General features: G+C 43.1%; 1 protein-coding gene across 4 annotated transcripts in view; it reads left to right on the plus strand.

The window, feature by feature from the left end:
- Positions 1–6,834: 6,834 nt before the first annotated feature.
- Positions 6,835–25,341, plus strand: part of PDZK1 (PDZ domain containing 1) — a 55,327-nt gene continuing 36,820 nt past the window's right edge. For 3 of the 4 annotated variants that reach the window (XM_049879881.1, XM_049879883.1, XM_049879884.1), the window contains exons 1-3: positions 6,835–6,996; positions 7,195–7,275; positions 7,891–7,972. The gene's annotated coding sequence lies outside the window, so the exon portion shown is untranslated. The remainder of the gene's footprint in view (positions 6,997–7,194; positions 7,276–7,890; positions 7,973–25,341) is intronic. The other variant, XM_049879882.1, reaches the window with a different exon arrangement.

The raw sequence follows: 25,341 nt of genomic DNA on the forward strand, positions 1-25,341 counted from the left end.
TGCTGAGGTTCCATTCAGAGAGCAGGTATATGGATGGTGGTTAAATTGTGAGCACTGGAGTTAGGCCATCTGGGTTCATATCCTGGCTCTACCACTTACTGTATGACCCTGGGCAAGTCACTCAACTTTTCTGAATTTTCCTTATCTGTAAATGGGAATAATAATAGCACCTATACCATAGGATCAATGTTTAGACTAAATGGGAAAATGTATGGAAAATATTTAGTATGGTGCTTAGCATATAGCAAGTCCTCAGTAAACACTGGCCATGATCATTAGCTAGTTTTCCTCTTTTTACATGTGGAAAAAAAAAAAAGCTTTTTTTTTTCCCACACATGAGAGTCTATCAAATCTCTGAGGAAAGGTATCAGTCTCCTCAATGTTTCTTCTTTCTGGGCAAAATACTCTCAGTTCCTTCAACTATTCCTTTTGTAATGGTTTCAATATTTCCTTCTCCTGGTCACTCTCCTCTGAACACAGTCCAGTTTGTCAAGGTCCCTTGTAAAGTGTGGGGCTCAGACCTGCCTCAGGCTGGTCAGAGCCTTGTCTGTTTACTGCACCCAGAGATCACTTTAGCTTTTGTGGCTCGTTTCCACATTTCACTCGGCCACATCAAATTTTCAGGCAATGAAGATGCTAGGAGCCATGTCTGTATGTAGAGAGTAAATATTGTTATTCAGTCACATTTCCTCTCGTAGTTCCCCTGGCTGCACCCATACACTGCTCTCAGTGTGTGTGAGCTTGTGGGGGATTGGTAGAAGAGGGGAACTCGATCCTAGATCTGATTCTGTGCTTACACTTGCTTATGACCAGTATGACAGTTGGTAGCCTGGGCGGCTGTGAGGAAGCATATCAGAGGCTAGTGGGGAAGAGGGGTCAACTACCCTTCTCTGCCTTGGCCTCAGTCGCTCCTGGTTCCAGGGCCCAGCGTCTCCCCTGAGAAGGGTGAACTGATACCCTGGTGGGGCTAACAGTTCTCTGGAAGGAAACCAAGCCTCATGGCCAGAGGGCACTTACAGCAAAGCTATATGGGTTGAGGGCATTTCAACAACCCCACCCCCACCCCCACGCACACCTAGCCACTGTCCCTACTGGTCTTTTCCCTGGAGTCCTTGATAATATAATATGAGGAGGGAGTCAGGGCTGCTTTATTGTGGAGACAGGGGTGGCAGCTGCAGGGGCTTGGGTATCAAGACCCACAGGGCAGGCCCTCAGAATGCCTCATTTGTAATTTCCAGTCTGAAGTGAATGGCTCCCTGGGAATACTGACCTCTTTTTTTTTTCTGTCATGACTTTTTTAATAGAAGGCAGAGAAAATGCCTGCCAAAACCTCTGTGGTGTCCTGGAGAGTCTGTTTTTTCTCTCCCTGACCATAGAGGACACCAGGTTCCTTTGCAGCCAGGCCTCCCACTGCACGTTGCCACCTGCTCTGTGTGCTGATTTTTACTGAGATAACCTGAGTTTCCCCAGACACAGCAGCCTGGTGGCAGAAATGGCTGAACAGCCACAGCTCTGTCTGTCCTGTGGGTGAGGGCCCTCCCCCCTACTACCACAAAGCACCACTGTGCTCTGTGAGCAAATTCAGAGAATGTGCCTCTCCCCAGCTCAGGGCTGCACTGCCTCCTGGATGCTAGAGTGACACAGACCTGCCCCAGATCCCCACCCTCCTTTGCACATCAGCTCCTGAGAGCTGCCTTACCCAGCTGTGCCACGTGAATCCCAGGGTAGTCGCTCCTAAGTCTCCTGCCAAGCTCTGTTTTTGGCGAAAGGAGTTGGGGAATCTGTTCTCCTCTACTTTGTGATGTCCCCTGCTTCCTCAGCCTTCTCACAGGCACAAGAATCCCATTGTCTTTGTGGTACCTTATTTTTGAACAAGGGATTTAACATTTTGCCCTTTAGGGTTTTTCCAATCTGATCCAGGGAGTAAGGAAAAGCTAGTGTTCTGGAAGTATGGCTGACCACAGCTCTCCAGGGTCCTCGGGTCTCCCCTGACCTGATAACCAGGTTGCTGAAATAAGTTGCAGGCATGTGTGTGCCATAACTGGCTGGGGGGGTGGTGGGAGTGCAGAGGCTGCACTCCACCCTCAGACAAAACAGATGGGGCCATCCCCATCCTGACCTGGGCTTCCAAGAAGAAAATCTACCTTCTTCAGTGGGCAAGGAAGGCAAGCATTGCTTTTCTTTTTGACATGCTAGAATTCTAAAGCAATGAGGGAAAACAGGGTGGACATGGATTAGTTTGCTCTCCAGACCAGAATGTCAGGGGGCTCAGGAACCATTCTGTTAGAGAAAATGCTTGAGTCAGGGATATCTTTTCATCCCCTTAAATCATGCCACTGACCTGGGCCCACTCGTCTGCTCCTGGTTCCTGATTCTTTCTCACAGGCCTTGTACTTCTGGATGGGGTGGTCCCAATCTCTCTTGGGCGCAGAGGATGCAGTCAGGCTGAGGCTGCGGCCCCGAGATCCCTGCCACTCTCCTGGCTGTTCTTTTGCTCCCAGGCTTGTCTGTTGGGGCCATTGAGAGGTTGACTCTTTACAGCAAGATTCAAACTTCCCAAGGACCTCTGATCTGCAGTTTCTGGGTCCCTCAGAGACAGGCAAACAGAGACACTTTTAATCCACTACAAGAATGCCCAGACCTTTGCACACGTGGGAACCCAGAACAGGGCATGTTCTTGCTCTGGGCCTCAATTTTTCTTTTGGTAGAAAAGGATTGTGCATTCTGAACCCTCAGCTGGGAGAAGAAATGACCACTAAAATATCCTTTGCAGTCAGCTACAAGTGTTAATAATTCACAGCTCTCCAAGGTCCTTTGGCCTCCCCTGACCTGACACCAGGTTGCTGAAAACACTAGAAAGTTGAGATCTGCTATCTTGTGGGGCCACAATGCCTGTAAAGCAAAGTGGCTGCCTTTCCTCCCACCCATCACTGTGCACTGCTGTAAAACATTCATTGCAGTCCTGCACCTGGACTCTGACCTAATAAATTCCTCCAGAGGTATGCAGACTGCACAGGCTGTTTCTTCAGACGGTGGATGAGGCCAGAGTAGCATGGTGGGGGAGGGGGTAGAAAGGGGAGATTGCCATAAACATTGACTCAGGACAGGGACAGAAAACCACTGGAGCTAAAAATGCCAGGCTCTGAGTCGACGGCACTGGTTTTTGTGAGTTAATGAGCTACCAAAAAGACAGGGTAACACTGAAGCAATCAGATCTGAAATTGGGATAAAAATTCAAGAGTATCAGGGATGGAGCCCAAATGCAAAGGGTGAAGCCTGGAATCTTGTACATAAGAACATCCAGATGGTCCCCAGGAAGCCAGGCAGAATGGTGTAGTAGAAAGGGCATTGACCTTGGAAGCAAAAGCTCAGGGTCTTAGCCCTGTCCCTGCTATGAACTTTTGGAGACCTAAGTTAAGTCAATTCATCTCTCTGAATCCTTTTTCAGAGTAAGAAAATTGAAGTGGTAAGATCAAAATTTCCTGACCAGGGTGCTCAGGTGTGCCACAGGTGGGTTATGGGAATGCCAAGATAATGCTCCCTTTGGGTTTTGAATAGTCTGGGCAGGGCCGAGGGCAACTGAAACCCTCAGGTAGGTCACTTCCAGCCTTGAAAAACTTCTTCTGTTTACTCTGTTATCTAGACATACACCGTAATTTTTAAGTTTTTGAATTTCTTAACCTCATTGTCAGATATGGTACACAGAAAATACATGAATGAAAATGCATAGCTCAATAATTTATCACAACCACCTGTGCGACTACCAGTCAACTCAAGAACTAGAATCTTGCCAGCATCCCAAAAGTCAGTGTAGTGAGTGACCACCTAAACAGGCACCCCAGAAGTTCTGATTTGGAGATGACATAAATGGAATCATAGAATGAAAACAAATGAACTACAGCTCCATATAGCAACATGGATGAATCTCATAAACATCATGCTGAATAAAATAAGCCAGATGCAAACCCTGAACCATTTATTGAAAAAGGCCATTCTTTCCCTCTGTTCTTTGTCATAAATCGATATAAATCATATATGTATGACTGTGTTTCTGGGCTTTCTAAGCTATTCCATTGGTCCATTTGTCCATCTTGTGCCAGTACTATATTAAAGTAGTTATTGTCACTCTACCATCTTGAGATCCACTACAGCAACTCCTTCCTTACTATTTTGTTTTCAGAACTAGCTTATGAAGCTCCATCAACAAAAAAAACAAAGCCTATGGGAAGTTTGTTTGGAATTACATTAATCTGTAAACAATCGTTTTGAAGAGAATTGACATCTTTACAGTATTGAGTCTTCCAATCCATGAATATGGTATAATCTTCATTGGATTTTCTTTAATTGCTTTTGGTGATGTTTTTTAATAGTTTTCTACAAGTATGCCAAAAATATTGGTCCCCTCAACCTTTGGAGAGTCTGGGCAGAGCTCAGAGTTCCTGGTCTCAGGCAGGTCTTTCCAGCGTTGAACAAACACGTCTATTTACTCTAGTGTGCTATACAACTACTATCATTTTCTATGTGTGGCATGATGGGAAAAAGATTGAGAAGTCTTGGGAAGTATTTCTAATTTTCTGTTTCTGACCAGTTGCACCAAATGGTGTGTTGTGAGCAGGCAGGAGCGCCATACATTACTGTTCCAAACATCCCAAACTCCCAAGTTGCCCATTGTGTACTTCTAGCTCATTTATTTTCATTGGCCTGTTTGTATAATGTGTGCCCATAAATTAAGAGGACTGATTCCTTCAAAAAATGAGAATAATAATGTTTCTATGCACCAAGCATTTACCAGGTTCTGGGCACTCTACAAATGTCTTGTTAATTCTCTGACCAACCCTATGAGATTGCAGTATTATTTTTATTATACAGATAAGAAAGCTGGAGGTTGGGATGCAAAGTAACTACTAAATTGTAGAACTACTATTTTTTTTAAATCAACTGAAAACCCTCCTAATAAAGTTCACAGAAATACTGTGGAAAATACATCAAGCATTTTGTCAAATAGATAGTTGAACTTGGAAGAAATGGAAAATAAATCTCTAAGATCCAGAATGAAGAGGAAATGGAAAAGTGGTAACCGGTTTGTGTTCACAGGGTCACTTTGCAACAGGAGATAAAAGCTAGGAACTGAGACCCTGCATAGAGGTGACACCCTCAAAAACTACATTCTCAGTGAAAAGGTGGAAGAAAAACCAGCCCTGTTGGCAAAAGGAGTTTCATTCATTTATTTATTTGATTAATTCATTTGACAACATTTTTTGAAAAGGCTTATATTCTAGGCACTTGGGATGTAGTCAACAAAACAAATACACACCCTGGTGGTATAGTGGTTAAGGGCTACAGCTGCTAACCAAGCGGTTGGCAGTTCATAATCCACCAGGTGCTCCTTGGAAACTCTATGGGGCAGTTCTACTACGTCCCATAGGGTCACTATGAGTTGGAATTGACTTGATGGCAATGGGTTTAGTTTTTTGGTTTTTGGTCCCTGTGGGTATATATATATATGTATATTGTATGTATATACATATGTATGTGTATATACATATGTATGTGTGTGTGTATATATATATAAATGGAAGCCTGAAATGTTGTGGCTATTTGTTCCAGCTGTGCTGGGATAGAAGGCAAGTCTGAGAATCTTGTTGATTGGGAGATGAATGAGTGCTTCATGTGAGAACTGCTTTTTTTTAATTTAAATAGATGTTTTCAGAATCAATTTTACTGACTTATGCTCCTTAAAAAAAGAAAAAAAGGTATTTTTACATGCAATATAATCCAGCTATTTTAGCTGTATACCCATAGCTTGATGAATTTTGGTAACTGGAGACATGTTGCCACTCCCAACACTCAATAAAGTTTCATTCCCTCACCTTAAAAAGTTTTCACTTTAGGCCCTAGATTTTAAGAGGGACACTGACAAATCAGCTGGGCGTCCAGGGTGATAAGAAGTCTTGAAGTTATCACATAGGCTTAAGCCATATGGAATATTCTATAGGCCTTATGGAATGAGGGGCATTCAATGAATCTCTCAGAGTCTCAGAGAAGACTTATGGGGGATAGAAACCAAAATATCCAAACTTGTTGCCCTCGAGTTGTTTCTGACTCATAGCGACCCTGTAGGACAGAGTAGAACTGCTCCATAGGGTTTCCAAGGAGTAGCTGGTGGATTTGAACAGCCAACTTTTTCGTTAGCAGCCAAGCTCTTAACCGCTGTGCCTCCAGGGCTCCTGTGGGGGATATCCAAAACCAAAACCAAACCCATTGCTGTCGAGTTGATTCTGACTCATAACAACCCTATAGGACAGAGTAGAACTGCCCTATAGAGTTTCCAAGGAGTGCCTGGGAGATTTGAACTGTCGACCTTTAGGTTAGCAGCCACAGCACTTAACCACTATGCCACCAGGGTTTCCATGGGGGATATAAAAGAGGGATATAGTTGCCTTCAAATACCTGAAGGACTGCTGTGTAGAATAAAGACTAGATTTAGGATGTAGAGCTCCAGAAGGAACTATTAGGATTTATAGGTAGAGGTGAGAGAAATTTTGACTCAAAATAAAGACCACATTTCTAACAACAATATAACAACAACTATTCACAGATGATGAAAGTGAGACTCAGCGAATTAAATTAGCCTAGATTAAACACCTGCGAAGTGGCAGAGGCCGAATTTGAACCCAGGTGTTCTGGTGCTAAATCCTGATTTTCCCATTATACCTTGCTGCTTTGGAAGATATGCAGAAGGCCCAGAGGGCACGCTTCAGGTGGAAAATAACTGGTATGCGGAAGCTACTCAGGTATTTGTCATTTTCAACCATTTACCAACTGACTCCGGCCATGGCTTTGTTGGGGGCAAAGCCAAGGCACAGTGACAGCAAGAGGCCTTTCCGGCGTGGGTGGAGAAAGGGTGAGGCCACCCGGTCCTCGGCCGCGGTTTGTTTTGTCTCATTGCCTGGAGCAATCTCTTGCCCTTATTTCCAGTGTGGGCTGAGGATGCAGGTCAGTGAGAAACTTGGTGGTAGATTCACCAGTGTGGGTGCTGCTAACAGGGATCAGCTGCTGGTCCTGGCTGGGGCTGGGGCTGGGGCTGGGGCTGGGGCTGGGGCTGGGGCTGGGGCTGGGGCTGGGGCAGTGCAGGAGAGCACCACCCCACTGCCCAGGCAGCAGGGCTGAGGAGCTTTTGAAAATGCCTTCCAGCTACCCAGACATGTTTGCCTGAGACACAAGAAGTGAATACAACTGTCATTAGCTTGGAGATTGAAAACAGAGCACTCTCAGGTGAGAGAGATTAAAAAAAAAAAAAAATGCACGGGAGAAAGGGTATAAAAGGAAGGGAGCTTGGGGAAGAACAGGGGCTTTGAAGGGTGAACTCCCAGGGACTATGCGAGTAAGAACTCTCAGGGTGGGAGTCCATCTTGCCCTATCCACTTGGGCTTAATGGCCTGTTAGCCTTCTACTGGGGCCATGGGTGGGGACTGCACAGGCTGCTGCTCCCCAGGGAGGCCTTGGTGTGTAAGGATGCTCCGGCGATGGCAGCCTGGCTCAGCAGCGACCTTTGCTTGGGGACAATGGAAATGCCTAAGGGGACTAGGTGTTTGTTGAGTGTTGGTTGGCTGTGACCTAGGCATTTGCCTAAGGGAGGGAACTCAGGAAGGCAGAGGTACTTCCTCCCTGGTTGTCTTCCCTTCTTTTCTCTGTCCTGGTCTTTGGGAAGGGCAGGCAAGGAGCAGCATCCCCAGGCAGTTAGGCAGGTGGGCCTAAGTTTTTTGAGTTTGCTGGAGTTTTCCAGGCTTGCCCAGCTCAGGGCCTAGCCAGCTGGCAGGAAGCAGAACAGAGGTCAGACTACAAGTCCCTGTTAAATACATCAACTTTTAAATCGATCTTTGTTCAAAGTTCAGCAAGTTCCAAGACTAGTGCTCATCAACAGAGAGAGTTCCTGAGTGAACGGAACAGCTCCTCTCTTTCCTGGATTCAGGTAAGAACTTCTGACTCTTGCGTCCCCCTGACTGAGGGTACCAGCCACCTGGCCCTGGACCACTGTCTTTCTCTTCTTTTTTTCTTTTCCAAGCAAGCAGCTGGCTTTCTAGGATAGGAGAGAGGCCCATGGGCAAGTTGTCATTGGCCAGGCCCCTGGGTGGGGAAGCAGGGGGTGTGTGCACGTTTGAAATTCTCTTGCGTGATGGACCCCTGACCCTTGCAGGTCAGGGGCTGCCCGACAAAGCAGTTTGTGGAACTGATCCTCAGAGAAAACTTTCCCAGGGTCGTATGGGGATTTGATGTTCAGCCAAAGGGAGACGTCACAGGTCATGAGGAAGTTAACTCCAAGACCTTCTCCACTATTAAGGGGGTTTAGGTATTTGAGATTGTCTTCCAGAAGCTCTTTGTAAAAGACAGAATGTAAGTTAACTTTATCTCATCAGGTAACAGAAATGGGCATCTCTTTTTTTTAAATTTATTTTTTTTATCACATTATAGCACAAAACAATGAGGAAAATCAGTGGGTTTCTAGGGTAGTTGAATTTGAGAATGTAGAACTCCAGTTTCTACCCTTTGGAGATTCTAATTCTTCAGGTCTTGTATAGTCTGAAGTTCTTCTTTTTTTAAGATTTCCCAGGTGATTGTAATATGTAGGCAGGTTTGGGGACCAATAGGAGATTATTTCCTAAGCAGAAGAATCAAGGGACTTAAGTAACCTTCACCTAGTGGTTCACCGTGGAGACAGTCTGGGTTGGCCTCACAAGAGGAACACATTCCTTCTAGTTTACAGTCCCTGCCATACAGCATCAACATGCTCAGTCCTGTATCCAGAAGTCACAGGGCTGAGTGTCTCAGGCCACAACTGTCTGGTCACCTGGAGTCATATGTTCTTCTTGCAGCAACTAACTCAAGGACTTTGAGTTTATGTTTTAATGACTAAGTGAATTGTTCTTATCTTTGACATTTTCATATGTTCTTTGTATCATAAAATATGAAGTAGTTAGTAACGATGGCTTACATTCATAGCCAACTTGCTAGGCAGCTATGTATCATCAAGGGGAGAGGATGCAGGGCTGGGGGAAGAACTGGGTTTTGATTTAGTTGTTAGTGAAAAGTCACTTGGCCAAAGTGAGCCTTGATGTCACCATCTGTCAAATGAAGACCTCATTGTTGCCCCAGGGCTGTACCAAAAATTATAAAAATATGAATGCATTTAGGAGACTAAACACAAAAGTGTAAGGTACTTATGTTACAATGTGTGTATCCAAAAGCTCTGTGGAATAGTGGGAAGAAACAGCCTTGCAGTCAGGTTTTTTAATCTCATTGAAACTCTATTTAAAACCCCAAATCAAACCCATTGCCCTCGAGTCGATTCCGACTCATAGTGACCCTATAGGACAGAGTAGAACTGCCCCACAGGGTTTCCAAGGAGCAGCTGGTAGATTCAAACTGTCAACCTTTTGGTTAGTAGCCATAGCTTTTAACCACTGTTTCACCAGGGCTCCACAAACCTCTATTTCCTAGTTGAAACTAGATGATCGCTAACGGGTTTTCCAGGTCACCAAGGATGTGATAGATGCTGGAGCTTTGAAGCTAGGGTAGTCATTAGCCTCCTGAAGCTGCCCCATTTCTAGAGAATATCTTCATTGCAGGGCTGGGGGTGTTAGCCCTGGTGGTCTTACTGGTTGTGTTCCTAGAGCAGGTATATGCAGTGCCAAGGAATATTCAAAGCCTCAGCCCTCTGTTTTCCCACACTAGCTTTTACAGCTTCCTGGGACCACAAACTCTGAAATGGTCTCCCCCTTCCTCAGATCTTTACATGACTATTTTCTTATCATTTGGGTATGAATTCAAATGCCAACGCCCCAGGAAGGGCTTTCTAAATTGGCCTCCCTCTTCCATCCCACCACTCTTCATTCATAGCCTTTATCAGAAATCTTGTTCTTACTTGCCACCTGTGCCAGGTCTTAAGCTTCAAGAGCACAGGGATCTTGTCCTTTGTGTTACTTATCTACATATTCCAAGCTCTTAAAGCAGCATCTGGCACAGAGTAGTTGCTTAGATGTGGAAAAGTGGAAGTTAGTGTGGCAGGGAAGGAGCTGGAAGAATAGAAGCAGGATGTTTTGATAAGGTCCTCAGGAAAGGAGGCTGAAGATTTCTGATATTCACAGATTGTCTTCAGCCCATAATCTGAGCACATGGGAATGGGCTTCTCTGGCTACATCTTGCTTAAATGATTTTCACACTTATTGCACAGGAATTTGAGAGTAGCAAGTCTCTAGACATGTTTTTCTCAAGATCTCAGCAAGCGCTTTCCTTGGTCCTTCATCAGGGACTGCACAGGTCTCCTTAGTCTCTTTGCCTGGTGGATACCATGGCTTTGGAATTGGCAACCTGCATTCTAGACTCTACCTTTATGTTCCTTTATGTTTTAAGTCTGTATTTCCTCCTCCGTCAAATGGGTATAATAGAACCTAGTACCTAAAGTTAATGAGGATTAGATGGGAGAATGCACATAGAGCCCAGCACATCTTAGTGCTGCTACTATGATGCCCTCAGACAGCTTTGCAGTGTGCATTGCCCCAGGGAAAGAAGGAACCCTGGCAGTGGCAAGGAGTTTTGATAAATAGGAAAGGTGGCCCCTCACCTACCCTGTGGCTGCTATGGAGGGTTTGCTCCTGGTCTGAGCTGCTATGCCCACAAGTTCTGAGGTTCCAAGCCTGGTCAGAGGTACAGGTGATCTGGATTCAGGAAACTGGGTGAAGCCATGGGTGGCGGAGGTCCTACTAAGAACACTAAACTAATGGACCCGAAAAACCCAAGGGGTTTCCACCAATTGTATTGAGTGCATCCTTGGTGTGAGAATAGACAGGGCTGCTGCCTGTTCTTAGGGAGCTGATCTTGATGGGGACACACATCAACACTGAAGCTCCTCCATGTCCAAGGCCCTTTGGTCTAACATGACCTCCTTTCAACATAGACCTCTACTCTGGTATTTCTTTGAAGCATTTCTCTGAACACACCTTTACCTGTGCTGTTCCTTCTGCCTGCGATGCCCTCCTCTCTGGTTAAAGCTTGAATACTCCTAGCATTAAATCTTTCCCATCTTCCTCAGCCTAGCTGTTTGTGTTCCCACAACACAGCATACCCCTCACAGTTGGAAGGCTGTGTAGATGGTGGAAGGAGCCCAGACTGAACTGGGTTTGAATTCAAATGCTGCTGTTGTGTAAATAGCCGTGGAAAACCAATTTAACTTTTCAGAGTCTTTTTTTTTCTTATAAAATGGGCCATTAGGAGAAAACGAGAACTTACGAAAAGTACCTAGGCTGGTGCCTAGGGCCAAAAAAAAAAAAAAGTTTTTTTTTTCTTTTTTAGGAGCTTAATAAAAGCTAGATAGCAATAATAAAACATTTTCACTTAAATAATCCAGCACCCACGCCGTTGTCCTGTTGTTCTGTAGTTATGTTTTGTAATCTCCCCACACTGTGTCTAATCTGGATTGAGTCTTGATACCTGCCCCACCAAACCAAAACCAACCCAAACCCAAACCCGTTGCCATCAGGTCAATTCTGACTCATAGAGACCCTATAGGACAAAGTAGAATTGCCCCATAGGGTTTCAAGGAGCAGCTGGTGGGTTCAGACTGCCAACCTTTTTGTTAACAGCCAAGCTCTTAACCACTGCATGACCAGGGCTCCACCTGCCCCACCCAAAACCCGCTGCTATCGAGTCGATTCTGACTCATAGTGATGCCCCACAGTATGTGCAAAATATAACTTGTTGACTATGTAAGGAATACCTGAAACTCAGGATGGGGTGATAATCTTCACACCAGGGCTTTGGACTTGTTCATTCTGGTTTGAACTGCTGCTGAGAATTTGCAGGTTTCCAGGTGATGGGTTAGGGACCAATTCTGGGAACCACTAGTAGAGCAGTAGTTCTCAAAAATTTGTTATAATTAAGAATCACCTGGGAATCTTGTTAAAATGTAGATTCTGGTTCAGTATATCTGGTGTGGAAATGCAAATCCTCAGCAGGGGTTTGAACTGGAATGAACTGGCTCCAAGATCTGCTTCAGACTGTGGTGGCCAGGAAAGAATTTGTATGTAATCTAAAATTTGAACTGAGCTTTGAAAGTGGGTAAGTCTTGAATTGATTCACTTGGGAGGATAAATGTTTACTTAGCACTTATGTGAATGAGTGGGGAAGGTGTTCCAGGCAGGGCATGTGCTTGAGCAAAGAGCAGGCTGGGTGGCGGGAGACCATGCACAGACCGTTTGGTGCCTGTTGAGGGGATGTGTGGGGCTGGATGGTGGTAAGTTGTAACGTCAGAGTGAAGAATCTGGGCTTTTGTTTGCTCAATGAATTTTTAGGAACTGACATGATGGGTCAAGTTGGGAAGTTGTCTGGAGGCAATGACTGGGAGAGACTAGAAAAAGGAATCCTGGTGGCTTGGTGGTTAAAGCACTTGGCTACTAGCCGTGTCATAGCAACCCTTTAGGACAGAGTGTAACTACCCCATAGGGTTTCCAAGGCTGTATGTAATATTGAGCCCTGGTGGTGTAGTGATTAGGCACTCACCTGCTAACCAAAAGGTCTGGTTCCAACTCACCAGCTGTTCCGAGGGAGAAAGCTGTGGCAGCCTGCTTCTGTAAAGGTTGCCCATAAACCAGAAAACCAAACCCAACTCACTGCTGTCAAGTCAGTTCCAACTCACAGTGATCCTATAGGACAGAGTAGAACTGCCCCGTAGCTTCCAAGGCTGTAAATCTTAATGGAAGCAGACTGCCACGTCTTTTCTAGTGGAGCAGCTGGTGGATTCGAACCACTGACTTTTTGGTTAGCAGCCGAGTGCTTAACCACTGCATCACCAGGGTTTCTTAAAGATTACGTAAAAACATACAGCCTTGGAAACTCTGGGGCGGTTCTACTCTGTCTTATAACGTTGCTACGAGTTGGAATCAACTCCACAGCAACAGGTTTAGAGGCAGAAGAACCCCCCACAGTAGCTCAGATACCCTACAAAGAAAAGTAAGGGGGTGGAAATGCAAGTCCAAAATATCTTGTCAAGCAAGGTGATGATCTAGGAAATCCCTTGTTCAGCTGGCCCTGGGACTTGGCTTTGTTATTTTCAGATACAGTTCTGTCAGTAGCCCGAGGGTATCCCCTCTCTGTGGGTGCCTCTGTTTCCACACAATATTGAATCTCTCCCCCAACTGAAGAACTCTGAGGTAAGCAAAAGAAGTGTGAAGGACCTTGACCTCTAGCCCAGAGTGTTAAATATAGGACAAAGTATCATTTATGGTGGCTCGAGGATAGGATGGGTACTCAATACCAGCAGGTCAAATGGTCTTTGAGATAAGTGGATTCCGCTCCTTATCTAAATGAGAAATACAAGTTACTCCCTGGGTCTATGATCATTCTTCAGATAAGTCTCCATAGACCATATTTCATTGATTTCCCACATTTGAAATCTATTCCTGGTTAAGAATAGAAGTACAGTTAGCAAATATATTTTAGGGCTCTGTCCTATTTTTTTCTATACTTAACATTGATTTTTTAATTTCTACAGGTCTTGCTTTTCAAAGCAGGGGAGTCCAGGTGGCCTTAAGTGTGTTAATATTATTGGTAATAAAGATATAGGATCTGCTTTAGGCAAACTTTTTTTTTTTTTTACTGTGGGTGGTTTACAGAGCAAATTAATTTCTCATGAAATAATTAATATACATATTCTTCTGTGATATTGGTTGCCAACCCCCCAACATGTCAGTACTCCCCTTCTCGAACTTGGGTTCCTCATTACCAGCTTTCCTGTCCCCTCCTGCCTTCTCATCCTTGCTCGTAGGCTGGTGTGCCCCTTTAGTCTTGCTTTGTTTTATGGGCCTGTCTAATCTTTGGCTATAGAGTGGACCTCAGGAATGACTTCACTACTGAGCTAAGAGTGTCGGGGGTCATATTCTTGCAGTTTCTCCAACCTGTCAGGCCAGTAAGTCTGGTCTTTTTTTTTTGTGAGGTAGCCTTTTGTTTTACATTTTCTCCAACTCTGTCTGGGACCTTCTATTGCGATCCCTGTCAGAGCAGTCGGTGGTGGTAGCGGGCACCATCTAATTGTACTGGATCAGTCTTGTTAAGGCTGTGGTAGTTGTGGTCCATTAGTCCTTTGGACTAGTCTTTCCCTTGTGTTTTTGGTTTTATTTATTCTCCCTTGCTCCTGAAGGGGTGGGACCAGTGGAGTATCTTCGTTGGCTGCTCACAGGCTTTTAAGACCCCAGACACTACTCACCAAAGTAGAATGTAGAACATTGTGTTTATAAACTATGTTATGCCAATTGAGCTAGATGTTCCCCAAGACCATGGCCCCCTCAGCCCAGTAATTCCATCCCTCAGGGAGTTTGGATCTGTCCGTGAAGCTTCCATTGATCAAGTTGTGCTGACTTCCCCAGTATTGTGTACTGTCCTACCCTTCACCAAAGTTACCACTTATCTATTGTGTAGTGTTTTTCCCTCCCTACCCTCCTCTCTAGTAACCATCAGAGATTGCTTCTTTCTGCTTGCAAATCTTTTCATGAGTTTTTATAATAGTGGTCTCATACAGTATTTGTCTTTTTGCGATTGGCTTATTTCTCTCAGCATAATGCCCTACAGATTCATCTGTGTTGTGAGATATTTTGCAGATTCTTCATTGTTCTTTATCATTGAGTATCATTGTGTATATGTACCATAGTTTATCCATTCATCTGTTGATGGGCACTTAGGTTGTTTCCATCTTTTTGCTATTGTGAATAATGCTGCAATGAACATGAGTATGCATATGTCTATTTGTGTGATGGCTCTTATTTCTCTGGGATTTAGTCCCACGAGTGGGGTTGCTAGATTGTAGTATTTCTATCTCTAGCTTTTTAAGGAAACCCCATATTTTCCAAAATGGCTATATCATTTTGCATTTCCATCAGCAGTACATAAGAGTTCCAAGCTCCCCACAGCCTCTCCAACATTTGTTATTTTTTTTTTTTGATTCGTGACAGTAATATTGGGGTGAGATGTTATCTTATTGTAGTTCTGATTTGCATTTCTCTAAGGGCTATTGATCTTGAGCATTTCTTCATGTGTCTCTTGACCACCTGAATGTCATCTTTGTTGAAGTGTTCATATCCTTTGTCCATTTTTTAATTGGATTATTTGTCTTTTTGTTGTTGAGGTGTTGGATTTTCCTATAGATTTTAGAGATTAGAGCTTTGTTGGATTTGTTGTAGCCAAAAATTGTTTTCCCAGTCTGTAGGCTCTCTTTTCATTCTCTTGGTGAAGTCTTGATAAACATAAGTGTTTAGTTTTTAGAAGATCCCAGTTATCTAGCTTATCTTCTGGTTTTGTGTATTGTTAGTTACAGTTTGTATCTTACTTATGTCAAGTATTAGGGCCTCTAGCATTGACCCTATTTTTCTTCTATGATCTTTATAGTTTTTGGTTTTATATTTAGGTCTTTGATCCATTTTGAATTAGTTTTTGTGTATGGTGTTGAGGTATGGGTCTTGTTTCATTTTGGAAAATGGATATCCAATTCTGCCAACACCATTTGTTAAAAAGACTGTCTTTCCCCCATTTAATGGGCTTTGGGTCTTTGTTGCAGATCAGGTAACTATAGGTAGGTGGGTTTACATATGGGTTCTCCATTCTGTTCCATTGGTCAGTGTGTCATTGTACCAGTACCAGGCTGCTTTGAATTGACATTTTTACAATGTTGAGCCTACCTATCCATGAGCATGATGTTTTTCCATTTATGTAGGTCTTGTTTGGTTTCTTGTCGGTAGTCTTTTGTAGTTTTCTTTGTATAGGTCTTTCATATCCCTGGTTAGATTTATTCCTAAATTTTTTTTTTTTTTGAGGCTATTATAAATGGTATTGCTTCCCTGATTTTCCTTTTCATAGTTCTCTTTATTGGTGTAATAGGAATCCAACTGATTTTTGTATGTTTACCTTGTATCCTGCTAACTCTGCTGAATCTACTCCAGTAATTTTTTGTAGACTTCTTTGTGTTCTCTATGTATAATATCATCCGCAAATAGGGATAGTTTTACTTCTTGCTTACCAATTTTGATGCCCTTTATTTCTTTTTATTAGGCAAACACTTTTGAAGTATGAAATTGAGTTGCCAGTCCTCAATTTCATCCTTCAAAAGTATAACACTTAATTGTGCTCAAGAGGAACCTGTACATAGATTAAGAGGCAGTTGTTGGAACAGAACAAGGGGATACTGTGTAATTTAAAGTCAGGAAAGGTGTGTGTCAAGGTCGTATCCTTTCACTATACCTATTCAATCTCTGTGCTGGGGAAATAATCTGAGAAGCTGGACTTTATGAAGAACAGGGCATCAGGACTGGAAGAAGACTCATTAACAACCTGGGTTATACAGATGACACAACCTTGCTTGCTGAAAGTGAAGACTTGAAGCACTTACTGATGAAGATCAAAGACCACAGCCTTCAATATGGATTGTACCTCAACATAAAGGAAACAAAAATCCTCACAACTGGACCAATAAGCAACATCATGATAAACGGAGAAAAGATTGAAGTTGTCAAGGATTTCATTTTACTTGGATCCACAATCAACACTAATGGAAGCAACAATCAAGAAATCAAAACATGCATTGCGTTGGACATATCTGCTGCAAAAGACCTCTTTAAAGTGTTGAAGAGCAAAGATGTCACCTTGAAGACTAAGGTATGCCTGACCCAAGCCATGATGGTTTCAGTTGCCTCATGTGCATGTGACAGCTGGACAATGAATAAGGAAAACTGAAGAAGGATTGACGCCTTTGAATTGTGGTGTTGTCGAAGAATATTGAATACACCCAGGACTGTCAAAAGAATGAACAAATCTGTCTTGGAAGAGGTACAACCAGGATGCTCCTTAGATGCAAGAATTGTGAGACTATATCTCACATACTTTGGATATGTTATCAGGGGGGATGAGTCCCTGGAGAAGGACATCATGCTTGGTAAAGTAGAGGGTCGGTGAAAAAGAGGAAGACCCACAACGAGATGGTTTGACACAGAGGCCGTAACAATGGGCTCAAGCATAATGACTCTGAGGATGGTGCAGGACCGGTCAGTGTTTTGTTCTGTTGTGCATAGAGTCACTATGATTTGGAACCGACTCTTCAGCACCTAACAACTACTATCTCTTCTTGCTAGAGATAATCTGTCAATACCAGCTGAGACACAATAGGATTTCTTTTATCTGACTAGTATTTAGTCACCAACTTTCTAGCATGTAGCATAACTTATTTTCTTTATATCTACTAAGTCCCCTTTATCTTAATTATCTTCTCTCCTGTAAGGAATCTAATAAGATAAAGAAAGGAACACTACATCTCCCAAATTGCCTCTCTTTGGCAGGGGGAGGGGGGCAGCAGTTCTTGTTACTCCAGTGCATTTCCCCAAATCCAGGGGTAGGCCCTCACTCCAGAAGGCTCAGGTGTGATTTGTTAGTCTATCAGGAGTGGATCTTACGTCTCTGGGTTAATTCACAGTAACCAAGCCCTTGAGGCCAGTGTACAAATATCATAATATACCACTGCATTAATTCAAAACAAATATCACTGTCACACAGACTAAAATGCCAGGAAAGAGTAAAAGAGCACATCTTCAAAGAATCAAGGTATATGGAAGCTAATCATTATATGAATACTTAATCTACAATGAAAAACTCAGCAGTCATAGAACCACACTGTGTCCATGTGGTTGGGCTGAACTCTCCATGTCCAGAGGTTGTGGTAGAAGCATGTAATCAGAACAAGGCATATTAACGTGCAAATCCTTGATGGCACAACAGAAGATAGTGTCATGTAGCCACTTTTTAATTAAAAAAAAAAAAAAAAAAAGCCCAGGGCCATCAAGTCCACAGAGCAGTTGATGGGTTTGAACTGCCAACATTTTGGTTAGCAGCCAGGTGCTTAACAGTGGTACCAACAGGACTATTTCTACTTTGTGAAAGAGGTCTATTCAACGCGAGTAAGGCCTCACATTCCCCTCCCCCATGATGGTTCCATAGCTGAAATACTCCCTTTTGTATTTGACTCATCTTTTTTGAGAGTTAATTGTCAAGTCTTTCTGATCTGGGAGTAACTCTTTCAAGAAAGTGATCTTGGCCCATTTTGCTGCTTGTGATGTTCTGACCATGCTCTTGTGTATGCCTCACAGGACCACCCACCTCAGTTTCTCAGACCTGCATTCTAGGCATTGTCCTCTAACGACTTGGTGTTTTTGCTACATTCTCTAATTTCCCATTAGCAGAATTTCTTATTAAAATATAAATACAGTGGGCCCTGGAAGGGGAGAAGGATCTACTTCCCTAATCTGCCTATTCTAGGCAGCTGTGCAATTTGAAAATCGCTTGCTCAGGTCCATTTGGATCACATGATTCTCCATAGAACTTGCTTATGCAACATATATCTAAGTGCCTGTTGTGTTAGGCTTGGTGCTGGGACTGGCCTCAGGGGGCCTACAATCTAGGAGAAGGTGACCCTAAGCAAATAATTACCTAAATCAATTATAGGTGAAAAAAGTACCCGGCCCAGGCTGGGGGAGTGGCAGCTTTTCTGGTTTAAGCAGGCATTAGCTAGGTAAAGTGGGCTGTGGGTGAGGGCCCTTTCTGTTAGAAGAAATAGCACGTTCTGAGGCTCTGAGACAGACTTTGAGAGGAGGTGAGGCTGGCATCAGATGTGAAACACTTGTGTCAGTGGCTGATGACTGTAAGGAATTCTCAGCCTGTCTATAGTTGCTGGCTACAAGTTGGTAGTCTCCAACAGCTGGTTTTCTAACAGAAGTCTAGTGATTTCTTCCTTTGTCATTACACAGATGCATCCAAATACCAGAGAAGCAGCATTTCTCAAAAGCTTACACTGTGCAGATATGCCTGGTCAGATTTCCTGGGAATGCTGCTTTCTTCTTGTTGAAGTTTGGTGTTTATGGACCAGTATGGAGTTCAGTGGAAAGTGAATAATGACCAGGTTGAATGTTACTGACAGCCCCTGCCTCCTCTTCCCCTCATGCCTCAACTGAACAGAAATAATTTACTCTGGTCACATCCTAGGTTAGTCAATCAAATATCCTTCCACAGTAGCAGTAACTAGGGTTCAACATTATTTATTGGTTGTCTTGCTAAGTTTTTGCTCTTAAGAGTCTTTTTTATGACTTGGGTATTAGTTACACAAATGCCTTGTGGGGAGAGGTTATACTTTCTTTGTAGTCTAATACTGACTACATAATATGATCCCTAATTACTATTAGATGAGACCAGAGTATTTGTGACTAGGGCTTTGCACTGGTTTGTTTGGTTTAAACCCCTGCTGAGAATTTGCATTTCTACGCCAGATGTACTGAATCAGAGTCTACATTTCAACAGATCCCCAGGTGATTCTTATGTTTAATAAATTTTGAGAACCATTGTTCTACCGATGGCTCTCAGAACTGGTCCCTAACCAGCAGTATTAGTATCGCCTGGTTGCTTAGTGGTTAAGAGCTACGGCTGCTAACTGAAAGGTTGCAGTTCAAATCCATCAGGCGCTCCTTGGAAACCATATGGGGCAGTTCTACTCCGTCCTACAGGGTCACTATGAGTCTGAATCAACTTGACCGGACTCCACTGGAATAGATTTGGGAACTTGTTAAAATGCAAATCCTCAGCAAAGGTTCGAACCTGAACAAACCCAATGAAGCCCTGCTTGCAACTAATGGTTATAGATTACTATATTTATGGATTCTACTACATTCTGGACTTTGTAGGACAGGCAAAGCAGACGGTAACTAAACTTTCTTTCCTGATGGTAGTTCTACCTCCAAGCTGAGTGCTGTTTACCTCACACCCTTTCTCTAATTTTTTGGAGATTCAGTGATGCTGTCTGCTGAGAGAGCCCGTTAACTAATTACTTCCTGGCTACCATGCTTTGTGTGATCAAGTATCTATTTACAAGGTAATTCTTCACTCACTCTGTCTCTTCCTCCCTAGTCTGTTCCTTGGGTCCCTTTACATAGCACTGCTGGTGTACCCTGTGCTCACATCTGCTAGTACTCATCTGCTCCGGAGGATGGGACTCTCTGGATGACTTAGTCTTGCTTTTTTTTTTTTCTTTTTTATTGTGGTAAATACATGTGTAACACATTTGTCTTGTCAACATCTTTCACATGTAAAATTTAGTGACTACGGTGCTTATCACATTGTGCATCCATCACCATTACTGGTTTCAAATTTTTCCATCACCCTTCATAGAAGCTCAGTGTCTCCTAAGCAATGAGTCCCCCTTTTCCCTAGTCACCTGTTCCTGGTAACCACTAATCAACTTTTGTCTGTATATAATTACCTATTCTAGATACTGGAGAACTTGTGTGGTATAAACTGTTAACACGCTCAGCTCCTAACCAAAAGGTTGGAGGTATGAATCTACCCAGAGGCACCTTGAAAGAAAGAGAAAGCCCTCGAAAAACTAGCCATTGAAAACCCTATGGAGCACAGTTCTACTGACACACATGAGGACTCCATGAGTCGTGACTTGATTACAACTGGGTTATTCTTATCCTAGATAAATTTCATAAAAATGGAATCATGTAGTATTTGCCCTTTTATGACTGACTTATTTTACTCAGCATGTTTTCAAGACTTATCCATGTTGTAGTATGTATCAGTACTGAATTCCTTTTTATGGCTGAGTAATATTCCATTCTATGGATATACGTTGTCAGGAGGGGTTAATCCCTGGAGAAGGACATCATGCTTGGTAAAGTACAGGGTCAGTGGAAAGAGGAAGACCCTCAAAGAGGTGGATTGACACAGTGGCTGGAATGATGAGCTGAAGCATAACAACGATTGTAAGGCTAGCACAGGACCGGGCAGTGTTTTGTTCTGTTGTGCATAGGGTCGCTATGAGTCAGAACTGACTTGATGGCACCTAACAACAACAACATGGGTATATCACATTTTGTTTATCCATTCATCTGTCGATAGACATTTAGGTTGTTTCCATCTTCTGGTGGGAGCTCAGGCTCTCAGTTCTGCAAAAGCTCCCTGGAATCCTAGACCTCCTCAGTATATGGCAATGGTCTGTTTTTAATTGCTTAGCTTTCAGATTTATATAAAACTTCTGTGTTCAAGGAAACCTCAGTTCATTCTTTGAGCTTTAATTTACGGGAAACAATCTTCAGCCATGACCTTTCAGCTGCTAAAACTAACTGCAGAGGTGGTCTGGAGTGAGTAGATAGACTCCCTGGCCTGATAATCAAGGATGCTTGTCCTTCCTTAGTCCATAATCTCTTCTCTGTTTCAAAATAAATCTGGAGCATTGCTGAAATGTTTTAGCAGAAAACGGGATTCTCATTGAATCAAGACTTCACCAGGGGCGACAGAGAAGACAACTTACATGTATTGAGTGTCTCTGTTCTAAATTGTACTTAGGTGGTTTATATATTCTATCTTCAGTAATCTTCACTAACTTCATATGAGCTTCTTCATCTGGGTCTAATTTATCTTCAGCTCAAAACTAAAGAACTTATCCATGTTATCACAGCTAGCAAATAGTGAAACTAGGATTAAAAACTGGGTTTAATCTCTAAGACCCTTGTTCTTTCTAATGTATTTTACCTGGAGTAGAGTGCTGGGGGAAGATAGGAATGAAAGTGTAAACTCTCTTCACATCAGCCACATACCTATATGGATTCTTTAGACTTTTTATCCCTGTTCTAAAGATCTTTCAAGGTGCCTTTATCCTGTATCATCCTCAACTTTTTTTTTTTTTTTTTACAGTCAAGCATTTTCTTTCATGATAGTATATCCAAGGAAGAAGGCAAACACATGTACATCATGATACTTAAACTACCTTCAACCCGGGGTGTCCCTTCAGTAACTTTGAGTTCCTGACCTGCGAACCACTGCCTCAGGACAGAGAAGGACTTGCTTGCTTTCTCATTGGTGGGAGCAGATACTATAGTTTCTCTGAAATCTTTTTTCTCACTACCACACAGACAATTTCAGAATCACTAATTGCTACTTTTTCAAGGAGACCATACTGCCTTAACTATAGAAGCCTTTTTCCCTAGTCCCTTCTCCTTCCTCCCCTCTCATCCTGCTAAGCCAGTCTCAAACATATCTTACCCTTCTGGCTTCTCTTATCTGCCATTTCTTGTTGACCTCACAGTAGCACATTCCAGCTCTGTGCTCACTGTAAATCTAGAAATTCTCACCTCCTAGCCATTTTTCTGTATTTTAACCTTACCAAACTCCAACTTGGGATAAAAGTTACCACTTTTTCCTTCCATTCTTGATATATAGTATGTTGTATCTTGAGAAAAAACCATGAAACCATGCTGGCTGCTCTGTTATAAATCCATGTCTCTTTTTCATGTAAGTTGCTTCTTGGAATTTTTATTCTATTCATTAGGTCTTTGTGGGGAAACAACCCTGTGGCTATTGGTGATCTTTTTGTCTGGTTGCAAACTGCCAGCCTGGGGATTCAGTTCTGTTTGATCTATGTAGTGTTCCTGAAAAGTTTAGAATATCTGTCTAAATGTTGGAAAATGGGGACAGTTTACATAAATCTAGATTTCCAGCTTCTCTTGAGAAATCTGAAGATCTGGCATACGCACTGGTCTCCTCATGGCAGTTTTTGTCCTGGCTGAAAGTAACAGCTAGTACAGAGGCCTCATCCAGCCCATGTCACGTATTTACCTGTCTGGCCCAGTGAATATTTTGGTGTGATACTTGGTGCTCCATGTTCTCTAAATTCCTAATTTGTCTCGCCTACTTTGTAGGATAGTTTAAAGCTGATGTAAGCAAATTTCTTTTTCCCTTCACTGCAATTTCTCCACTTCGCTACTGCCCCAGTAGAAGAGGTATTCTACCTCATTGAAGCTAACCCCATTTTCTATGCTTTTCATATCATCTCTTGATCTGCAGACACATGCTGACAGTCTTCTTAATGTTTAAGACCATCCATTAACCCTGGAGTCAAGCTGCTTTCCAGTTCTCTCATTTATGTGTTCTAAGATGTATCTGTATTTATTACCTCTGTTATTTACTATCCACTCCCTGGTGGCGTAGTGGTTAAGTGCTATGGCTGCAAACCAAAAGGTTGGCAGTTCAAATCCACCAGGCGCCCCTTGGAAACTCTATGGGGCAGTTCTCTGTCCTGTAGGGTTGCTGTGAGAATTGACGGCAATGGGTTTGTTTTTTTTTTTGGTTTTGCTCCTCCATCTGGCCTGGATCTCTATTTTCTAAATTTAGTGGTGTTTTCTGTTTTCATTCTCTTTACCTCTTGGCATCATTTGGCATTTTTAACTAGTCTCTCTACCCTGAATTCTTTTAGTTTTGCCTACCCTGTAAAATCTTAGGTTTCTGATTTATTATTCTTTCTTGACTTAATCTTCCTGTCACCTGACTCTCTTCCTTTCATAGTCTCACTCATGGGCTTCAACTAGCCCTGCTGTGCAGATAGCTTCACATCTGGCCTCTAGTTCAACATCTCCTGATCTCTAGGCCCACACTTATCACTGCCTGCAGGGTATTATGCCAAGTCCAGATTTAGACCTATCCCAAACTGATTTTGCCATGTCATTCCTTGGGATGACATCATCTTTTAATGGGATCTCTCTTTTCTCAGGCACCAAGGCTTGAACTCAGTTTCCTTTAACTCCTTCCCTTTCCAACATGCCATCAGGTGGGCAGCATTACTCAAAAGAGGAGTCTAGGGCTTGAGATGAGAAAGGTGGGAAAGGTATCACATTGCTTAGTAGAAAAAGCAGCTAGAGTAATAAATCCAGAGAAAATAATATGACCAGCCCTTATGGAAAAGCAGACAGATTAAGGTGACTGCAGAATGACATGGTATTCTTGGCAACCCTAGGACTGAGATTTGCCAAAACACTTGCGCTCAAATTGAGCTGTGCCCGCAGAAGACTTAACTGGGCATGAGGCACTCTGCAACAGTAGCGCCTTCCTTGCATCAGTGAAACCATAGTGGAAAAAACTACATGTGAAGAAAGAAAACAGTAATTAGGAAGAATAACATGAACCTATGGGCTCTGACGCCAACTGGGTGTCCAAGACCTTTTGCATGTCATGAATACTTATCGTGGTCAGTGTAAATAAATGTTCCAAACATCTGTGTCGTTATACCTGTCCTGTCTGAGAGAACAGGTTTGAAGAGCAGGGCTTCAATCCAGTTCTTCCTGGTCCAGTCATAGCCGAGGAAGTGACACAGGATCAGGCCCAATTTTTAAAATTTGGGTGAATGGGGACCAAAACTGGAATGATAAAAATTATGGGTTGAAGCCCTGCTAGAAACTTAATTTTCTTCATAGAACACAAGGGCAACATGTGTGTTGCATAGTAACTAAATGTCTTGCCCGTTGGATTCTGCGTATAGTTGGAAACAGTGGTGCCTGGCTCAAAGGTGATGGCCGACCATGCCCCTTTGAATGTGTATCATACTCCTCAGTCCTGGCAATAATCCAATCTCATGCATCAGGCTCCTGAAAGAGCTCACTATGCTTCCTCAAAGGCTCCCGTTTCAGAGCTTCAACCCATAATTTTCCCATTCCAGTTAATGGTTCTGGATCACCCAAATTCAGACATGACTGAACCAGTTTGAAGCCCTGTTGAAGAGCCAGTACAACCTGTCGCTTAGTCTCCTCTACTTCCTTCTTCCCCCACCAGCTGTTCTATTCTCCTGGCTACCGCCCTGGGTCAGGCCCTTTATTTTGTGTGTGTGTGTGTGTGTGTGTGTGTGTGTGTGTGTGTGTGTGTATGTAGGATGATTACAACAGCCTCTTTGATTCCTTCCAGTGTTTTTTTGTTCCAGTCTATCCCGCCTACCATTCTTACAGCACAACTATGATCCTGTCATTCCTTGAGTGGTGCCTGCTGACCACTAAATTAAAGCCTGATCCCTTGGACTAGTATTCAAGGCCTTTGTCACCCATGATTCCCCTTGTTGGCTGTCCTCCAGCTACGATGGGTTTTAAGTTCTCCCTTGACCATGCTGAAGAAGTTTACCACCTCCATGCCTTGATGTTCACATTATTCTTTGTCTAAAATATTCCCTTCCCACTTTTGTACCTGTTGAAATCCTACCCATCTGTTGTTGAGGTCCAAATCCTATCCCACCTAATTCATGAAGCCTTCCTTAATTTGCCCATACTGTAGCTATTATGGTATTTATACTCTGCTTATAGTGGTAGACATTTTTGTTCTAAAACTTTCCTTCGCTACTATTCAACCATAACGTCCCTTGAGAATAGGGGTGACTGTTCACTTTATCCCATCAACAACTTAACAGTGTTTGCATATGTGGGGGGTTAACATTTGTGGCATAAACAA

Source organism: Elephas maximus, chromosome 3 (assembly GCF_024166365.1).
Source record: "Elephas maximus indicus isolate mEleMax1 chromosome 3, mEleMax1 primary haplotype, whole genome shotgun sequence".
Taxonomy (NCBI): Eukaryota; Metazoa; Chordata; class Mammalia; order Proboscidea; family Elephantidae; genus Elephas; species Elephas maximus.